At 43.2% G+C, this 13,823-nt stretch overlaps 1 protein-coding gene across 11 annotated transcripts in view; it reads left to right on the forward strand.

Moving 5' to 3' along the window:
* Window positions 1-13,823, forward strand: part of SNTG1 (syntrophin gamma 1) — a 437,703-nt gene that overhangs the window by 211,754 nt on the left and 212,126 nt on the right. The window contains exons 1-2 of one of the 11 annotated variants that reach the window (XM_053247891.1): window positions 5,619-5,665; window positions 9,807-9,903. The exons of 9 other annotated variants lie outside the window; for them this stretch is intronic. The gene's annotated coding sequence lies outside the window, so the exon portion shown is untranslated. Of the gene's footprint in view, window positions 1-5,618; window positions 5,666-9,806; window positions 9,904-13,823 lie in introns of those variants that run through there. One more of the 11 variants, XM_053247892.1, reaches the window with a different exon arrangement.

Below are 13,823 nucleotides of genomic sequence, written 5' to 3' on the forward strand. Positions count from 1 at the left end.
TTGATGGTTAATTAAACAGAAGTTTGGCTTGAGCTGCAAACCTTGGATTTTCATTTGATAATCTAATTAGTAAATGAACTTTCCCAGTTCCAAATCCCAGGATCTATGTGGTTTTCAACTGGTTGTAATCCAAATGCCCTATTATCATTTTCTTTTATAACTGAAAGAATGAATAGTCACTTTCCAACAATAAAAGGGATTGTGTGCAAGATGTAACTAAATGCCGTGTACATGAAGATTGGCTCAGTTTGTTGTGCTCCTACCTAGTAAATGAGAACCCAATGTAATGGGCCATCGACACAAGTATTTCCTCCAATCTGGTATTGAGCCATATCATTGTGAGGCAAGCTGCTGCGATCACTTAGTTGCCTTAGCAGCAGGACATGCTTTATGCTGCCAACTTCCTGTTGCTCAGGGCACTCAGCTGTGGGAGCAGGTGCATCTGGAGGTTAATTAGCCACTTAGGAGGAAGTGACGGGGGCAAGAGGACAGTTCCCAGCAGCCAGAAGGATCTTGTTTGGCAGAGGAATTGATAGTGTGAACCAGTCTTGGAAAGCCAGATGGGACCAGTTTGGTGTTCATTAACATGAGAGAGAGAGAAAGAAAGAGACAGGCCTACATTACCAGACTGCTGCTGGGCAAAGCCATTTTGAGCCAAGCAGTGTAGCAAATTCCCAAGAACTTAGAACTGTAATAAAGCTAGAAATAAAAAAAGTGTGGCCACCAATGTTATTTACTATCTACATAAATGGGGGAGAAGCTATCTGTAACGTTGGAGTGAGATGCCATCACTCTGTTGATGATGCAGCTCTGTATTTCTGTGAGAGAAGGGATCTTGCTATGCTGGGCAATAGGGCTGTGCAAAGATTCAGCTTCAAAATGTTGAATCATCTGCATGTTGACCTTGGCCCCACATGGAGGAGGTGGCTTGCAGTGCTCACCTCCACACAGAGCAATCCTCTGTGCAGCACCTCCCTGTGCAGGAGGGCCCTTAAAGGAATTTGGATCTGCAGGAAGTCCCAATGACATCTTGGAAGCCATGTGGCAAGTGCTGGGAAATGTCCTTCCCAGCAATTTCCCCATTGAGCTCTAGGGGCAGAAGCGCTAGGAATTACAGCATTTCCAAGCACTCCTTGTGTGGCTTGCCATATGCCTTCCAAGACTTCACTGGAGCATTTCTCACTCCAAATCCCTTTAAGGGTCCTTCCTGGTGCTGTGCAGAGGAACACTCTATGTGGTGGTAAACCCTGCAAGCTACTGCCTCCCTGCAGAGCCAGGGAGACTACTGTACTGTGCTCCTGTAATGGAAGGTTCAACAAGGCTTGGAGTGTGGCTTGAAGAATTGCCAATCAGGAGAGGAGACCCATCTATAAATAGAACCGTGAGGCATGCAGGGGAGAAAAACAGTTGGCCTTCTGAGGAGAACTGTGGGGGAGCTCTGAGGAGGAAAACGCTTTCAGAGGTATGCTAGTTGTATCTGAGAGCCCTCAGGGTCTGTTTCCATGTATATACTCCTGAAGGTGTGAGGCACTGCCATATTATTATTGTATTTACCTTAATTCAAGACTAGTTGTCTTCTAAGTGTTTTAATATTATAAATCAGGAGGTCATCTTAAATTCAGAGTTGTCTTCTATTCTGGTAAATATGGTAGTAAGCCTTTCAGGTTTAGCATGCTCAATTTATGTTTGTGTGTTTTCCAATGTTTTAGCTGAAACACTTAGGAATGCAAAACAAAACAAAACCAAAAACCAAAAACCCATAACCTGATATAGAAATCTTGTATTTTTTGTGGAGGATTCCTTTCAAGCCCCTCCCCCCCCCAACACTTTCTGCTCATCACATCAAGATATTCCTTTAAGATTTTGCTCTTAAATGGTGAAGTTGTGCTATCAAGTTGGTGTCGATGCCTGGTGACCAAAGAGCTCTATAGGGAAAGTGCTGGAAAGGGCTGTATTTCCCAGCAGTCTGTGCATGCCTTCCAAAATAGTGCAAGGGCTGAAGTGGACTCAGTTTCCCTTAAAGGAGCCCCACCAACAATGGGCAAAACACTGATGGGAACAGTTGCCTCTGCATGGTGCCAGGGTCTGTCCAGAGTATTTGGCTTTGGCCGCACTGGTCAGGGAGCCACACTTGGGGTTGAGGGGAGCTGCCACTGGCTCCTGGAGATTTCCCAGACAGCAGGCTTTACCACAGGTTACCTGAGAGGCTTTACTGTGAGTTTGAGGTTTGCCCACCCCACAAGACACAAAAAATGGAATTTTTTGCCCTGGATATAAGAACAGGCCCAAGGCCCATCTAGTCCAGCATTCCATTTTGCACAGTGGCCCAACAGATGCCGCTGGAAGCCACAGGCAGGAGTTGAGGGCATGCCCTCTTTCCTGCTGTTACTCCTCCGCAACTGGTACCCAGAAGCACCCCGCCTCCAAGGCTGGAGGTGGCCTAGAGCCCTCCGACTAGTAGCCGTCAATAGACCTCTTCTCCATGAAGTTATCCAAACCCCTCTTAAAGCCATCCAGGTTGTTGGCTGTCACCACATCTCGTTGCAGAGAATTCCACAAGTTGATTATGCGTTGTGTGAAAAAGTACTTCCGTTTGTTGGTTCTAGATTTCCTGGCAATCAGTTTCATGGGATGACCCCTGGTTCTAGTATTATGTGAGAGGGAGAAGAATTTCTCTCTATCCACTTTCTCCACCCCATACATGATTTTATAGACCTCGATCATGTCTCCCCGCAGTTGTCTTTTTTCTAAACTTAATAGGCCCAGGTGTTGTAGCCTAGCCTCATAAGAAAGGTGCCCTAAGCCCTTGATCATCTTGGTTGCCCTCTTCTGCACCTTTTCCAGTTCTACAGTGTCCTTTTTTAGCTGTGGTGACCAGAATTGTATGCTTTTTGGAAGTCCAGGTGTACGATGTCATCTGGATCACCTTGATCCACACACTTGTTGACACTCCCAAAGAACTCCAAAAGGTTGGTCAGGCAAGATTTACCTTTGCGGAACCCATGCTGGTTCACTCCCAGGAGGGCCTGTTCTTCTAGGTGCTTTACAATTTTATCCTTGAGGATTCTTTCCATCAATTTGCCTGGAACGGATGTTAAGCTAACCGGCCTGTAATTTCCTGGATCACCACTGGATCCCTTCTTGAAAATTGGTGTTACATTTGCTACTCTCCAGTCCTCTGGTACAGAACCTGATTGCAGGGATAAGTTATATATTTTAGCAAGGATGTCGGCAATTTCAAATTTGAGTTCTTTGAGGACTCTTGGATGGATGCCATCTGGCCCTGGTGATTTTTGAGCTTTCAGTTTTTCCAGACAGTTTAGAACATCATCTCTCATCACTTCTATCTGGCTCAGTTCTTTAGCTGCCATGTCCGAAAAGCCTGGTTCAGGAACAGGTATATGCTCAGTATCCTCTGCCGTGAAGACGGACGCAAAGAACTCATTTAGCTTCTCTGCAACCTCCATATCCTCCTTAATAATCCCTTTCACTCCCTCATTGTCTAATGATCCAACTGCCTCCCTGGCAGGTTTCCTGCTTCTGATGTATTTAAAGAAGTTTTTGTTATTCCCCTTGATGCTTTTAGCTAAATGTTCCTCAAACTCTCTTTTTGCCTCCCTTATTGTTGCCTTGCATTTCTTTTGCCAGAGTTTGTGTTCCTTTCTGTTCTCTTCATTTGGACAGGCCTTCCAATTTCGGAGGGAAGTCTTCTTCCCTTTTATGGCTTCCTTGACAGTACCCATTAGCCATGCTGGTATCTTCCTGGACTTATTGGTACCTTTCCTCTTTTGGGGTATACAATCTTACTGGGCTTCTAGTACTGTGGTTTTGAGTAAACTCCATGCACTCTGGAGCGAAATGACTCTCCTGATTTTCCCTTTCAGCTTCCTTTTCACCATACTCCTCATTTTAGAGAAGTTTCCTCTTCTGAAATTCAAAATGTCTGTGTTAGACTTACTTGGTGATTCTCTCCCCACATGTATGCTGAATCTGATGGCACTATGGTCACTGTTCCCTAAAGGGTTGATGAAACTGACATCCCGCACCAGATCCTGGGTGCCACTCAGAATTAAGTCCAAGGTTGCCTACTCTCTGCTTGATATAAATCGGGCTACACTCTAACGTACAATTTAAAACTGCTCAGTTGTGTGTGAAGTGCTCCATGATAGTTTGCATGGACTTGGGGGTAAATTTAGCCAATATGTGGACGCAGTCCCTCCATTCTGAAGGAGACGCAAACTAAAAGCCAGGTGTGAAAAACTTCCTGAGCTTTACAGTGAAGAATACTAGTATAGGGCTTCTGAGCTGGAGGACTTGAAAGTCAAGGTGTGTGAGAGAGTTTTGTATTTTTCCATTAAATTTTTCTCCATAGTATTGTTGTTATTAATTTGATTTCTATACTGCCTTTCCAAAAATGGCTCAAGGCGGTTTACACAGAGATATAATAAATAAATAAGATGGATCCCTGTCCCCAAAGGGCTCCCAGTCTAAAAAGAAACAACAGATAGACACCAGCAACAGTCACTGGAGGTACTGTGCTGGGGAGGGATAGGGCCAATTACTCTCCCCCTGCTAAATAAAGAGAATCACCACGGTAAAAGGTGATTCAAAAGTATGCTGAATGAGCTTCTGAAAGAATAGGCTATAAATGTTTTAAATAGTTTAAAAAAATTGGTGACAAGGTGCCAACGCAGCCTACACACTGAGTTTACAATCCCCTTGAGTGTAACACTTTATCAAATTAAGGTTAAACTTTATTTTAAAAGAGAGAGGAGCTAATGCAATCAGTTGAGCAAAGAGTAAAATCTAATAAAACTGATTACTGTCATACAACAGAAGCTATACAGCAATTTCCTAACTCATTTCACAGGCTAAAGAGACTTCATTGAAATGCCATGGCTGTTAGGGATTTATTTTTTTTATTTTTATTTTTTTGGCACTTCCTTCTATATTCTGCACAGGCTGCTCTTGTGGTTTACCCTTGGGCTTATTGACTTGCATATTGCCGATGCTGAGCTACTCTAGTCCTGTCCTGTCCTCCTGAATTCCTTAGAGGAAAGGTCACAGATGGCAGCTTTTTCCTCCTATCCCCCTTGCATCTCTTGCATAGATCTGAAATGTTCCACTTTCTATGTCTATAGAAAGTATAGTGTCTATAGTGTGAGTTGCTGATCCTGAGTTCTGCCCCTGGCTGGCTGCCGGCCCTCTAAATTGACATCTGCTCCTTCTGTTGTAGAACAGTGATGCCCTTGTGTGTTACCAGTCTGGCCTAGGAACTGGCCCAGTTGCCAATGTAGGGGTCCCAACTGAATTTGTTTTCCTTGAGAAAAGATTTGTACTTGTCAAACAGTTTCTAGGCGTATTGTATAATTTGTGGAAAGAAAAGAAGACAGCCATAAAGTTCTACTATTCCTTTGTCCATTTCAGAGGGAGACAAATCACATAAAGGCACAATTGTATTACATATATGAAATTACCTTAAAGTGGAATAAGCAAGCTTTTGTAATTTCCCTGCCAGGTCACCAGCAGAGACTAATTATCCCCTTCTGATGAGCCACATCTGTGCTCTCTATGAGCTGCAGAGAACGTGAGGCCGGAGAGATGTCTGTTTCCCTCCAGGAGCTGTGCTTGCTCAAAAGCACTCTTCTTCTTCTTCCAGGATTTAGTAGGTAACAACAAGGTTGAAGCAGCAATGGAGAACTCTTTGCAGCATGGTCATATCTTTCCTGGCACACTACAAGTGCCTTGGGATATCAGCTGATAGTAATTTTCTTGCTATCAATTTCATAATGTAAAACTGCTGGGGTTCAGAAAATGTCATTGCAAACCCTCAATGCAGTATTTTCCACTCAGCACCCAACCACAGTCTTGTGTGTCAGATTAATAATAATAATAATAATTATTATTATTATTATTATTCAATTTCTATACCGCTTATACTGCAATTTCTAAATTCTATAATAATGAAATATACACCATGGCACCAATGGTGTCTGATTTTAACTCTGCTTAGCAGAAACCATAGCTTCACGCCATTATCAGAATATCTTGTGTGCTAAGTGCTAATAGGTATGTTATACCATTTGACCACCTCTACAAATGCTCCATGTTATCTGTTCTAGCTGCAGTCCTGTACAGCTTTGTATATAGACTGTTAAACACGTTAATATATGCCTCAGGAGTTGTGACATATGAAGCATAGAATTGGATATAGCACCAAAATGGACTCTCATGCAAAGGCAGCCTTCTGTTTCTATTATTAAAATAAGCTGGCTTGGAATTTTTATTAACATTTATTAAGAAATTCAGGGTTCATTATTCACTGCTATCTATAGAAAGGCTTTATACAATAGCTTGCAATACTTAATGATATCTCAGTGAATAAAAAGGAATGGGTTAGTAGAACACACTGTAGCATAGCTTTAGAAGTTGTTTTCTCTGAAGGGAAACCATTTTGTGTTCAGAACAAATACAATAATTTAATGGTTTCATACTTATGGCAATGCAGCACTGATATTGAAAACAAGATGCAACATTAATTTCTCAGAGTGTTTTCTCTGATGTTTCACTATTTCTACAAATATTGTTTGTATAAATAAATAATAAATGCCCCATAACAAACTGTTCTCTGGACATTAAAACATGAGATAAACACACATAACACATTAAATCATAACAAATCAAAAGAGAGAGAAATACAAAATACAATACAAAGCAATTTAAAAACTCATATAAAATAACTTAAAAATCATATTTGAGAGTCAAAATTTAAAAGGCCTGAGTGAACAAAAAGGCCTTTACTTGGCATCTAAAGAACAAAGTGATGAAGCCAAGCAAACCTCACTGGGAAGGCTATTCCATTAACAGGGTGAAACCACTGGAAAGGCATTCTCTCCGTAGTAGCCACCTGCCCCACCTCATTTGGCAGGGGCACTCAGAGGAGGACCTCCAAAGAAGATCTTAAGGTCTGGGTTGCTGTCAAGAGCTTGCCTGCCAGATGATGCCTGGCCCCAGATTTATGGCACAGGAGCCAGCAGCTCAGGTTTCATTCTGACAGCAGGGGATGCATGGGTCTCAGGAGTCCGAACGAGAAGCCAGGAATCCAAGGTTGCAAACGCTCTCATACAGTGCAAGCCCAGCTAACGTGTTGTTTCCAGCGGTTGTTCGCTGCCCACACTACCTGATTTATAGTCCTTGGCCTTAATTGCTCTCCTCCCCCGGCCAGTTGCTAAAGATTCAGCGTCTTTCTTGCTGCGTCCCGAGGAAGCTCTGGCTTCTCCGAAGTGCCTGCACTTGCTGTTGCTGCTTCTCCTGCCTTTGTTCTTGGGGAGTTAAGGGTCGTTCGCCCCCTGGCTCAGGGTCTGACTTTTCACCCCCTAGTTCCTCTGATCCTGACAGACCTTCTTGTACTGAACCTTCACTCTGGCCTGTCTCAACTCTCTCCTGAGGCCCCACATCAGACTGCTCTCCAGCAGGTGCCTCTCCACCTGCTGGAGGGTTGCCTGCCTCCCACTCCACTTCACTGTCCATGAGCGAGGGCATGACAGTTGGGGCATATGTAGCATGGTGCTCTCTCAGGTAACCTGGTCAAAGCCATTTAGTACTTTAAAGATTAAAACCAGCACTTTGAATTGGACCCAGAAACGGACTGGGAGCCAGTGCAGCCGACAAAGCACTGGCATAACATGCTCAAAACATCTAGTCCCAGTTAATAATCTTGCAGCCCTATTTTGTACCAGCTGCAGTTTCTGGATCCTTTTCAAAGGCAGTCCCACATACAATGCATTGCAGTAATCTAAGTGAGATCTTACCAGAGTATGAGTAACTGTGGCCAAGATATATCTGTCCAGGTAAGGTCGCAGTTGGCATATCAGCTGATGCTCATAAAAGGCACTCTGAGTCACAGAGGCCACTTGAGCCTCTGGTGAAAGTGCCGGATCAATGAGCACCGGTGTTCTCTCTAATTTTTTTCACCTCTGTGGAATGAGTTTTGTTCTGGGCAGCCATATAAAGGCAGTGTGTGCGCACATGCATTCAGAGTGGGACCTTCCTGATTCAACTTGAGTGGGATCTAAAATTAACCGAGGGGACATTAAAGAACTTGTGAGCGCACACATGTGTGTACGCCTTAGAGAGAACACTGATGAGCACCCCCAGACTATGAATCTGGTCCTTCAGGGGGAGTACAATCCTATCTACAACAGGCTGGACATCATTTACCTGGCCAGAAGAACCACTGAGCAACAGTAGTTCTGTCTTGTCTAGATTGATTCTCAACATGTTCGCCCTCATCCAGTCCATTACTGTGTCCAGGCACTGATCTAGGACAGGTGTCTGATGAAAAAGAGAGATGCAACTGAGTGTCATCTGTGAAGTGGTGACACCTCAGGCCAAACTTCCAGATGGGCTCTCCCAGCGGTTTCATGTAAATGTTAAACAGCATAGGGGAAAGAAGAGAACCCTGCAGAGCCCCAAAGCATAACTGCCAAGGGGTTAAGCAGTGATCTCACAGCACCACCTTTTGGAAATGGGCCTTGAGGTTGGAGTGGAACCACCTCTAAGAAGTGCCTCCCACAGCTAACTTGGCTAGCATATCCAAAAGGATACCATGGTTAATGGTATTGAAAGCCCCTGCGAGATCCAAGAGAATTAACAGGATTGTACTCTCCCTGTATCTCTCTCTCTGCACAGGTCATCCCACAGGGTGACCAAAGCAGTCTCTGTTCCAAAGCCAGGACTGAAGCCTGATTGAAATTAATCTAGATAGTCCATTCCCTCCAAGAGCGTCTGGAGCTAGTCAGCCACTACATGCTCAAGCACCCTGCCCAGGAAGAGACTCTTGGTCACATGCCTGTATTTGTTTACATCCTCTGTGTCCAGACTGGGTTTCTTTAGGAGTGGTCGAATAATAGCTTCCTTCAATGGAGTTGGGACCACTCCCTCTCTCAATGAGGCATTTACAACCTGCTGGATCCAGCTAAAAATTCCCTCCTTGCTAGATTTAATAAGCCATGAAGGGCGAGGGTTGAGCATGCACTAAGTCTGTCTCAACCCCATAACCTTCTCTGAAGTCAGTTTGAAATGGGTCTAGATAATCACTATCCTCCAATTTACCTGGAGTTGATCAGCCACCACCCTCTCAAACACGTTGCCCAACCAATGGAGTTTGGAGACCAGCCTATAATTAGGAAGGCTTCTTAAATAAAGGTCTCACAATTGCCTCCTTCAAAGAGGGAGGCATCCTGCCCTCTCCCAGTGAGGCATTTATGATGTCAACTATGCCATCTCTAACAGCCTCCCTACTAGATGATAGCTGTCTTGGGCAGAGGACAGGTAGGAGGCCAACCACCTCCAAGGAACTTGTCCACATCCGCAGGAGTCACAAATTGAAACTGATCCATTCTAAGCAAACAAGAGGAGTTACTGGACATCCCTACCATTAACTCTTCAGTAATGGCTTAATCCAAGTCAGCCCTAATCTGAGAGATTTTATCCATTATCTATTCTTTGTCAACAACATTGATATGCCTGTGGATTTGAACCTCTGTGCTTACTTACATGCTTATTTACTCTGTTTTTCTATGCACTACTGCATAGAAAGTACATCAATATTCTTTGATTTTATGTGAAAAGTAGAGGAACCATCAAATGCTTAACGGAAAGGCCTGACTGGAATGTTAACAAGTGATGGCTACAATTTTTTTGTGTTGTAATATTAACTGGTGTGTCTGTATCTGTGTCTGATACTGTAATACTAAAGGGCTGATTTGTTGTTGTTGTTTTAACCCAATTCTGGTTCATCCCAGGGTTCCAACAGGAGAAATGAGGATGTGCTGAAGAGCCAAAGTGGAAGAGGGGAGGAGCAAGGATAGAAAAGGAGAAGAAAAATCAAAGCAGGATGAAGTGAGCAAGAAAGGGGAGGTGATGGAAGCAGGGGGAAAGTGAGGTGAAGGAGGAAAGAACCAATGGGAAAGCAAGGAGAGGAGGATGCAGGAATAAACAGGGAAGAGTCAAAACAGGAAATGGGGAGGAGTAAAGGAAGCAGACGAAAGGCAGAAGAGACCCAAAGCTATATAGATGGAGTCAGAAAGGGGGAAGAACCGAAACAGAAAAGGGGATTTGAAGGGGATAGAAAAGAGAACAGCCAAACCTGGGTGGGGAGAAAGAAGGAAAAGCCAGATTCCCTCAGTGTGGAAAGAACATGAAAAATGGATACAGATAGGCTGGGGAGGGTGGAGTTTGAATGGCAAAACCAAAGGGTTATTTTTCCAGTGTGCTTTCCAGGTTACCTGCTACAACAGCGGTAAAATGCTTTGGCTTGGCAGATCGCATTCAAAACATAAATAAAGGGTTGAAGCTGTTTGTTGTGCAAAGCCACCAGCAGGGGGGTGCAATCTTTTCTAGCTTGCGCAAAACTCCTACGATGGGGAAATACAGCGATTTTTTTTTGCAATGCGCATGCAACATTATAAGACTGTAACACAGCAATAGAACTCCAAAGAAGGCATTGGAAATGTGAATGGCACCTTGCTGACAGCGCAGGACTATGATGTCGAAACACAGGCAGTATGGGAAGACACTTGGGGGACACGTAGTGACACTGTTGTAGTGGGTAGTCTGGAAAGCGCCCAGGTCAAGAGTGGAAAATGAAGCCTTTCATTTATATTATTTTATATTATATTAAATATATTATGTTGGTTCACTAACCCAAATTTCCATCTCTGGGCAGTTTACAACAACATAAATCAAATTAAAACAAACATTACAATAATTCTAAAGCACAATTCTGGTTAAAACGTTTGGGTGATAATTGTGCCTTTATAGCCTTTTAAAAAGCTGTCAGAGATGGGGAGGCTCTCATTTTGGTAGGGAGCACATTCCAAAGCCTCAGGGCAGCAACAGAGAAGGCCTATCCCTGGATAGCCACCAGACAAGCCGGTAGCAACTGCAGATGGACCTCTTCAGAATGCTGTCTAAACTATGTAATATGAAGATGTTTTATGTAAGAACAATGTGTATGTAAAAATGAAAAAAGTAGTTCTGGTAAGTTGTTCTGGATCATTTCACTATCCCCACAACCGGACTAAATTTGGTCCAAATTGGCCCACTTGCACACTAAACATTCACACGTCTGCTTTCTTGAACTGGGGTGGATGACATAATCACAAACTATGTTTTTGAGTTGTCCCTACAACAGTACCAAATTTGGTCCAAATCGGTTCCCACATGAGCCTTAAATATTCACATGTCCATCTTAACTTGGGGTGGATAACATCATCACAAACTATGCTGTTGATTTCCTACAGCTGTAGCAAATTTGCTCTAAAGGTCGTCCCTTTGAACATGTCAGCTTAATCCTTTTCTAGGTCTGCCAGTGTACCTTTTTCTTCCCTGTGTACTCCCATTTTTTAGTTAACTGCATGTGTCAAAATCTTTCCATCCAAAAGCTGTGAGGTTCCATGGAAGCCCAGCAGTCTACCACTGCAAAGTGAATTGAGATTTCCATGCTTTTAAATTGTCAATTTTCCAAGCAGGAGCTGTCTTACTATGTCTCCCTTGGATCAGATTGAACATATTGTTAGGGCTTACTGAATCTGTAATGAGATATTTCTGTGCATTATATAGAATTCTACATCCTTCTCTACTATTTTACTTGGCGAATAAAATGATTAAGCATTTATTGGTATGAGTTAGCCCAAGCCATTGCTTCACATATATGGGGGGAGAAAGTCAGGGTACATATGAAGAAGGATACTGAATCAAAGAAATGTTCAATTCCTATAACTAGTTTATTTGGGTAATGCTATTAATTATCTTTCTTTTTAAGAGCTTGAAGTATTAATTTATTGTCAATTTTAGGTGGCAATATAACAAACCTTTCCTAGTCTCTGTGAAGTTAGCATCATTGACGTAATGAAGATGGCATTATTACATGAGATCAGACCATCAATGAAGCATATAGTGGCATAAGTAAAAAGAAGGAAATCCTTTCATTTACTTCAAAGCTCTCTAGCTAACAGAGGAACTGCTTGGCATTGCTGACTACTACCTGTTTGACTGGAAGTCTAAATGCCAAGGGAAGCTGCTACCCCAACCCTACCATTTTCTTTCATGTACTATGGATGAGGCTTGCCGTTTTGAAATGCCTCCTGACAGGAAATTAAATTCAAACCTTTGTTCCAATAAATAAGTAAAACATCAAGAAAACATTTAGTTGTGAGAAACCCCAGAAGGGACGGATTCAGCCGGAAATTACAGGGGATGCCACAGAAAATAATCTTTTTTGTATTCTTTTCCATATATAAAAAGTATATGAATAATTTTTCAGATAGTATATAATTTTTTTTCAAATGCAATTTTTTCATTAAAAAAAGATTGCAGAAAATGGAATATTCTCCTATTTATTTAAATGGGTCTACTCTAAACAGGACTAATATCTGGTACAACCAGGGCTTGGGAAGTGCAGTCATCTGCGCATCCATGACAAGTGCAAAACAAGCCTGATGAGTGGAAATGCTGGCTGCCAGTGCTGTGAGTCTGCTCCCAGTTCTCCTGCAGCCGGCACGGTTTCTGGTCCAGGATGTGCACCACACAATAGTTGCATGTGGGACAGGGAGCAGTCCTGGTCCTCCTCTCCCCCACCTCTGCTTGTTGAAGCGGTGGCATTTCTCCAGGAGGAGTGGGGCCGCTTTGGTGGGCAGCAGGGTGGGATAAAGAAGTGCGATGGGGCTGGTTTCCACCACCACCACACTTCTTCCCCATCACCAGCTGAAGTGGCAGCTTCTCTCCCCCCTCCCACAGCAAGTGGGGAGGAACTTTTGCTGCTGCTTTGGCAGGCAGCAAAGGCAGGGGAAGAAGTGTGGTGGTGGCAGCCAACCTTAGGAAGTGGGAAGGATTCCTCTCCAGTTACTGGGTTTGGTTCCTGCCACTGTGCTTTCTCTGCTGAAACGATGGCATTCCTCCTGCTTCTGCTTCAGTGGACAGTGATGGTAGAGGGGAGAAAGAAGGACCAGAAGGCATGCCTCCCCACTTGCTGTGGCATGTAGTGTTGCTGCCATGCTTCTTCCCCCTACCCGGGCCTGCCAAAGCAGCAGCAAGCATTCCTCCAAATGGTTCCAAACACCGCTGCTACTTGTTTCCCACTCACCCACCCCCTTGCTCTGGTTCCTTCCTTCCTGGCTTCCTTTCTCCAACTCCCACCACCATGCTCCTCCAGAGGGAGGAAGAGGGGAGTGTGGCAAGAGGAGGATTATCTGCAGGTCAGCATGTTGTTCAGAATTTCTTTTAAAAAAAAATAAATTCAACCTTTCCCTGAGCATATTCTGGAGTAAATAAGTAGTGCGAGGCTTTGGAACACAATTCCTGCTGAAATAAGAGCCTTCCCATCTCTTACAACTTTTAAAAGGGTAGTCAAGACTCATTTGTTCACCCAGGTTTTTAATTAGATATTGTTTTAATTGTGTTTTAATAGTTTTAACTGTTTAAATTTTAATTGTTGAAATATGTTAATCTTTTTATTGGTTGTTTTTATTGCCTTGTAAACCGCCCAGAGGACTTGCGTTTTGGGCGGTATAAAAATCCGTGAAATTAATTAATTAATTAATTAATTAATTAAAATAATAATATTAAGTGGCAGGGTTGCCCATTTAAAACTTGGTATCTGTGGCTCAGTGGAAAGCATGTTATTTAGAATTTCTTCTAAAAAACATAACTTTTAAAAAATCAACCTTTTGCTGAGTAGTGGTGCGGTTGGGCTGTGTCTGTATGTACATAAATATAGAGAGCACCCCTGAACCCCAGCAATCTCATGCTTAATCAAAAGG

Source organism: Hemicordylus capensis, chromosome 4 (assembly GCF_027244095.1).
Source record: "Hemicordylus capensis ecotype Gifberg chromosome 4, rHemCap1.1.pri, whole genome shotgun sequence".
Lineage (NCBI taxonomy): Eukaryota > Metazoa > Chordata > Lepidosauria > Squamata > Cordylidae > Hemicordylus > Hemicordylus capensis.